This window comes from Belonocnema kinseyi, chromosome 4, assembly GCF_010883055.1.
Source record: "Belonocnema kinseyi isolate 2016_QV_RU_SX_M_011 chromosome 4, B_treatae_v1, whole genome shotgun sequence".
NCBI lineage: Eukaryota > Metazoa > Arthropoda > Insecta > Hymenoptera > Cynipidae > Belonocnema > Belonocnema kinseyi.
Window position 1 is genome coordinate 12,706,719 of NC_046660.1, and position 6,535 is coordinate 12,713,253.

Consider the following 6,535-nt stretch of genomic DNA (forward strand, 5'->3'; position numbering starts at 1 on the left):
CAGTTGTACTTTTAAATGATGTTACTTCTATTTTCAATCAAGTTTTATATATTATAATGAAAAATAACTATTTTGTCATAGTTCATAACTCCAATTGTCAAATAATAAAATTAATATTCTACTAAATTAATTAATCTTAATTTTTAACCAGAAATATCGATTTTTAATAAAACAGTTGCATTTTTAAATCAAGCTATTTCTATTTTCGGTTCTAATCCTAAGGATTGGGAAAAAGGAAACCTTGGTCTGTTGCTGGTTATTGACGGTGACCAGGTCTCGTGGCTTTTGAAATGCAAAAATGTGCATTTCTTTTTAAGGAATGTATTATGGCTGTAAGACAGTGATTAGTCAAAAAGCAAGAAAACTGGTTTAAGTAGATGCATGTGTTTCAAATTTTGGGGAAACCGTTTTAGAGAAACCTTTCTTCTATTTGCAAGAAAGTTCGCCAGTATTCCTTCGGCTGTTGTCGGGAAAGTTTTCTTGTGCAAATTATTTTTCGGTTGTTTCTTCCTTGCTTTCATTTCTTTTCCCTATTTTTTGAGAAAATGGAAAATATTGAAATTCAAGGATTAAGGTTTAAAATAGTAGATGCTGGTGGTTTAGGTGACTGCTTGTTTAAAAATATAGCCGTAGGTGTGCGTGAAAGGAGTGATTTAAAAATGACCCGGGGGGAAAAGGACATTATACTGTCCGACAAGAAATTGTTCAACATGTTGTTAAAGATTGTTTGAAATACAGTTTTTGGATGACCATAAAGATCTCAATATGAAAACTGTTTCTGCGAAAATTATTTGCCATATATCAGCTTCGGAAAGAAATTTAACAAATTCTACAATTGACTCCTGTGATTTAAATGTTTTAGGTTTAGGATTTTCAGGACATTTTGACTTGGACACAAATACTGGACACTATTTCGGCAGATGTATTAAGTGATTTCTCGCATTCAGAAGGAAGTGATTCGTCTGTTTCAGAACTTAGTTGCGCCACTAATGGAAATATGACAAAGAAACGGAAGAAAAAATTTTAGGGTGTTTCAGAATATAAAAAAGCTTACAGGGACTCCAATTTCACGAAAGAAGAAAAAATTTTGATTTTTAAAGCAAAACGTTTTTTTTAACTTGAAAAGACAACACATTTAATAGAAGTGGATAACGTACTAGGAAGAATAACGAGATGTTTCGGTATTTTGTGCAGAAGTGTTGCACGCATTTCATCACAGGTCTGTGCCCACTACAATGCACGATCTCAAGTTTAAATTTACCAAATTTTCCACGAAACCAGTTTTAATTGAAAGTTCCAGAATTGCAGCTCAGCGTTCGGAATATCTGCGACAAGTGAAACACTACAGGCAGTTGAATTGAAATTTTTTTTATAGTGATGAAACGTGGTGCGGGGCTAACCATACACGTAAGTACGGTTGGGTTGAGGAAATCAAAGGAAATAAAGAGAACTCTGACACGTTTGATCATTATCGTTCAGGAGTACAAACAGCGAATGATCATTGTGGAGGTTTCACATTCCCATCCTGAGCTGGGAAAAGAGCAATAATTTTGCATATCGGTAGCAAAGAAGGTTTTCTGGACGATTTTATGACATGCTTCATCGGGAAAAAGGGATTCCAAGATTACAACGATGAAATAAATTCACAGCACTACACGGAAATGTTGTCGGCAGGCACTGACTGTGATTTCCAGTAATTCCATGATTGTCCTTGACGAAGCCCCGTATCACACCATGATAGATACGGAATTCCGAAATCCAATAGATTGATGGCTGAAAAGGAAGTGGTAGAGTGGATGATTTCCAAAAATGTCTCTCTGCCCGGGAATGCTTCTTCATTCAACGAAATGAAAAAAAAGGAATTGATGGCATACAGTAAGTTTGATCGTTTTCTCAAAGTGTACTTGCTGGATCAAATAGAAAAAGACATGCGAGGAGATGAGATTAAAATTATATAGCTACCCGTGGCGCACTGCGAATTTAATACCATCAAACTCGTGTGGGCTGATGTTAAAAATGCTGTAGCAAAGAGGAACACAACATTCAAAATCAATGATATGCATCGACTATGTGCAGAAGCTATTGAAACTGTACCAACAATATTATGGCATAATTGTGCGAAACACGTTGAAAACTTAGAAAATGAATACTTCGAAAAAGAGCGATTCCTCCTGAGAGAAATTCAACCTCTCATTATGAACAGAGAGGAAGATTCGGAGATGAGCAGCGATGAAGATGACACTGACAATTTAACTGAGATTTAAACGCAAAATTTAATTTTAAGATGAATTTCGAGGAAAGTTGAAATGTAAATAGCAAGCCGCAAAGAGAGGAGAGTGGATTAGGCCTACTGGGGAACACCACTTTACAAAAAAGTGCAAAATACTTTACCTTTTGGGCGGTGTGGAAAAAAGTAAGGATAAAAGTTAAAATCTTGTGTCAAAAATACTACTTTTTAAAAATTTTCATTTTTGTGGAAAAAAAGCCGGGAAATTATAAGTATCACATGCCCTTAAGAGTTTTTCGGCCTGAAGGACGTAGCCGTCACGAAATCACAAAATAGGCTTAAATCTAAATTGACAAACAAGGAAAGCACTAAATGAACGAAAATATAGACTTACGTATTAATTATTTTTGATCCGAAACGCGCCACACGACTAACCAATAGTGGCATTACTCACACTTATTAAGGCACATAATCGAAGCTCTGTAGGCAGAAAATAAAGTATATTTTTGTTGACGCTTACCTCAATCAGACATAGCTTCCCACAATCCTCAATCTCTCTATGACAAGCTTGGCAGAAGTTACTGGACAACGGCGACTTATCTAAACAAGCCAATGGCCAAGCTTAGACCAGTGATCCCAGATCTGAAACGAGATGTGGTCTAATCCTATGACAGGGCTACGTCCGTGTGAATATAGTAGGAGGCGATATACATGACTAGGTTGCGCGCGCAACCCATTTCTCCTCTTCTGAATTTGAAAACTCGAAGGTGCACGATTGCCGGTCGGAACACTTCGGCGGTTCTATTTATATCTCTATCTGCTTTGAAATAAAATCAAAAGATTGGGAGTTTAATAGTTCCAGATTTCGATGCTGGGCTGGCGATTCTCATGATTTGAATACTTCGCGCGCCTCTTTATATACGTATATTTTCAGGTTATGTTATTTCAAGTATAAAATATAAATTATATTAATATTAATACTATTTTATGTATATAAATATATACATATATTATTAATGATAATATTATAATTATGTTATATTATAATAGCCTTATTTATATCTTGATCCGAATTTGAAAGAAATTAAAGAAATTGGCGATTTTGGAATTCATCTCGTTTGGATAAAAACTCTATTATTTGATTGAAAAATTAATTATTTTGTTGAAAATGTAACTATTTTGTAAAAAGTCCTCTTTTCTATCAAAAGTTCTACTACTTTGTTAAAATTTTTATTTCTTTTATTTGAAGGTTCATCTCTTTTGTTGAAAATACACTTTTGAAACTGACAATTAATCTATACCATTTTTGGTTAAAAAATCATGTATTTTGTTAACAATTCGTCTTTCTTTGTAGAAATTAAATTGCTTTATGAAAAATTTATACTTTTTTGATTAAAATTACGTTTTGCGGTTGAAGTATCAACTATACATATTTTTTGGTTGTAAGTCGTTCTGTTTTAAATGCAACTATATTGTTAAAAATTAAAACCATAATTTTTGGGTGGAAATACTCTTTTTGTTTTTAAAATTAAATAATTTCGTTGAAAGTTTAGTAGAAATGTAATCTTTTTGGTTGAAAATGTATCATTTTGGTCAAAAATGCAATTGTTTGGTTAAAATATCAAGTGTACATCTTCTTGGGTTTAAAAGTTGATTATTTCACTAAGAGGTGAACTACTTTGTAAAAAAAAATACGTTTTTTAACAAGGTCTTTTAATTATGGTTGAAAATTTAACTATTTGGTTGAAAGTTTAACTCTTTCATTGAAAGCTTATATTTTTCGCTTAAAAAATTTAACTTTTTGTAGATAATTCGTCTTTTTTACTCTAAAATTAAATAATTTCTTTAAAAATTCATGTATTTTGTTTAAGATTTGTCTTTTTTTGTAGATCATAAATTTTCTTGGTCGAAAATTCATCTGATTGGTTGAAAATTTAACAACTTTGTTTAAAATTAATTTCTTCTGTTAAAAATTATTTATCTTTATCTGAAAAAGTAACTATTATATGATTGATTAAAAATTAATCGTATATATTGGTTAAGTTGGAAAATCGTTTTTTTTAATAGAACATTAATCTTCTTGGTCGAAAATTCACCTTTTCCCTTGAAAATTTAACAGTTTTGTTGAAAATTCGTTTTTTTTCTTGTTCAATTTAATTTTCTAGCACAGATTTTATCTGGAAATTGTACTATTCCATTTTTCGTTGAAACTTTATCCTGTACATTGTATTAGTTAAAGCACCAATTATTTGATAGAAAATTAATTTATTTTGTTGAAAAGTAAACTTTTGGGTTGAAAATTCCTTTATTGTGTTAATTACATTTTTTTCCTAAAATTAAAAAAACTGCAAAATAAAAAAATTGCCTTAAAATCGTCCTGATTCCTTTTTTTTAATGTTTAAAATTTCTTCAAATACTCACTTAAAATTAATTTTTCAAACTAAAAAATTATTTTCAATTTTCTTAGCAATCACAACAATTTTTGTTATTCTTTTTAAATATTTTACAATTCTTAAAAGCTTTTTTTTAAATCTGCAAAAATCTAAATCGTGTTTCAAATTATTTCAAATAATTTCAAGTTATAAATTAATTTTGAATATTATTCTAAATTAAAATTGTAGCGTTCAAACTTAAAATTTAGCTCATTGCAATTTTAACCATTCAAGAATTTCTATTTCGAACCACTCTGTTCAAATTTTGTATAGTTTTTAATAGTTGTTTATAATGGCTTGTCCCAGATCTGTTATTTAGGGATAAAAATTTTAGTTTGCCAATTGAAAATGTTAGAAATTAACTTACTATCAAAATAATTTAATTTTCAACTGAAGAAAAAAGAGAATAACAAATTTCCAACAAAATAATTACATTTTCAATTAAAATGATAAATCTTCAACAAAAAAAGTTTGAATTTTTAATTAAAAACTGTTGAACTCATCCAAAAATATATTGATTTTACACAAGAGTTGACTTTTCAGTCAATAAGGATTTTTTTTAAATTGTTGAATTTCAAAGCCAAAAATTTGATTTTTTTACAAAGCAGTGTAAACTTATTTTTAAACGGAATAGTTTAAGAACTTCTAGTTATAAAATATGAACTTACTTTCAATGCTTTGAATTGAAGAATGAATAACTAAATTTTTTAATGTTAAAGTGTGAATAATTTTGATCAATAAAAATAGACTAATTACAATTCTTTTTTAATTGGAAACTTTTAAAATTATAAATTGAATTCGTTTATTTTAAGTCGCTTTATATTATTAATTTTTACATTTTTATTTAAAAATCCAAACTCAAAAGCTTATTTACGAATTGACAATTTTAAAAATCGAACGGTGTAAAAAAACAGTTTCATTTTCAATTAAAAAAAAAACGAAGTTTCAACCAAATCCTTAAATTTTTAACGAAGGAGATGAATTTTCATTTAAAATTATGAATCTTCAACAAGAAAAGGCTTACATTTTTTATTAAAAACTGTTGAGCTCATGGCATAGTACAATTTCCAGATAAAAACTGTGCTAAAAAATCGAATTGAATAAGAAAAAAACAACAAATTTTCAACAAAATTGTTAAATTTTTAAGGAAAAAGGTAAATTTTTGACCAAGAAGATTAATGTTTTATAAAAAAACGATTTTCCAACTTAATAAATATATACGATTAATTTCTAAACAATCATATAATAGTTACATTTTCAGATAAAGATTAATAATTTTTAATAGAAAAAATTAATTTTAAACAAAGTTGTTAATTTTTCAACCAATCGGATGAATTTTCGACTAAGAAAATTGATGATCTAAAAAAAAGACAAATCTTAAACAAAATACATGAATTTTTAAAGAAATTATGTAATTTTAAAGTAAGAAAGACGAATTATCTACGACTTACAACCAAAAAATATTTATAGTTGATAATTCAACCGAAAAATGCAAGTTTTAATTAAAAAGTATAAATTTTCCATAAAACAATTTAATTTCTACAAAAAAGACGACCTTTAAACAAAACACATGATTTCTTAACCAAAAATGGTATTGATTAATTGTCAGTTTCAAAAATGTATTTTCAACGAAAGAGATGAACCTTCAAATAAAAAAAAATAAAAATTTTAAAAAAGTAGTTGAGCTTTGGATAGAAAAGAAGACTTTTTTTTACAAAATAGTTACATTTTCAACAAAATAATTAATTTTTCAATCAAATAATTGAGTTTTTATCCAAACGAGATGAATTTCAAATTCGTGAATTTCTTTAATTTCTTTCAAATGTGGATCAAGATATAAATAAGACTATTATAATATAACATAATTATAATATTA

The 6,535-nt window shown here is 28.5% G+C and overlaps 1 protein-coding gene across 1 annotated transcript in view; it reads left to right on the top strand.

Annotated features, from left to right (window-relative positions):
- LOC117171693 (tachykinin-like peptides receptor 86C) overlaps positions 1 to 6,535 on the top strand; it is a 391,005-nt gene that overhangs the window by 272,282 nt on the left and 112,188 nt on the right. The gene's annotated exons all lie outside the window — the stretch shown is intronic.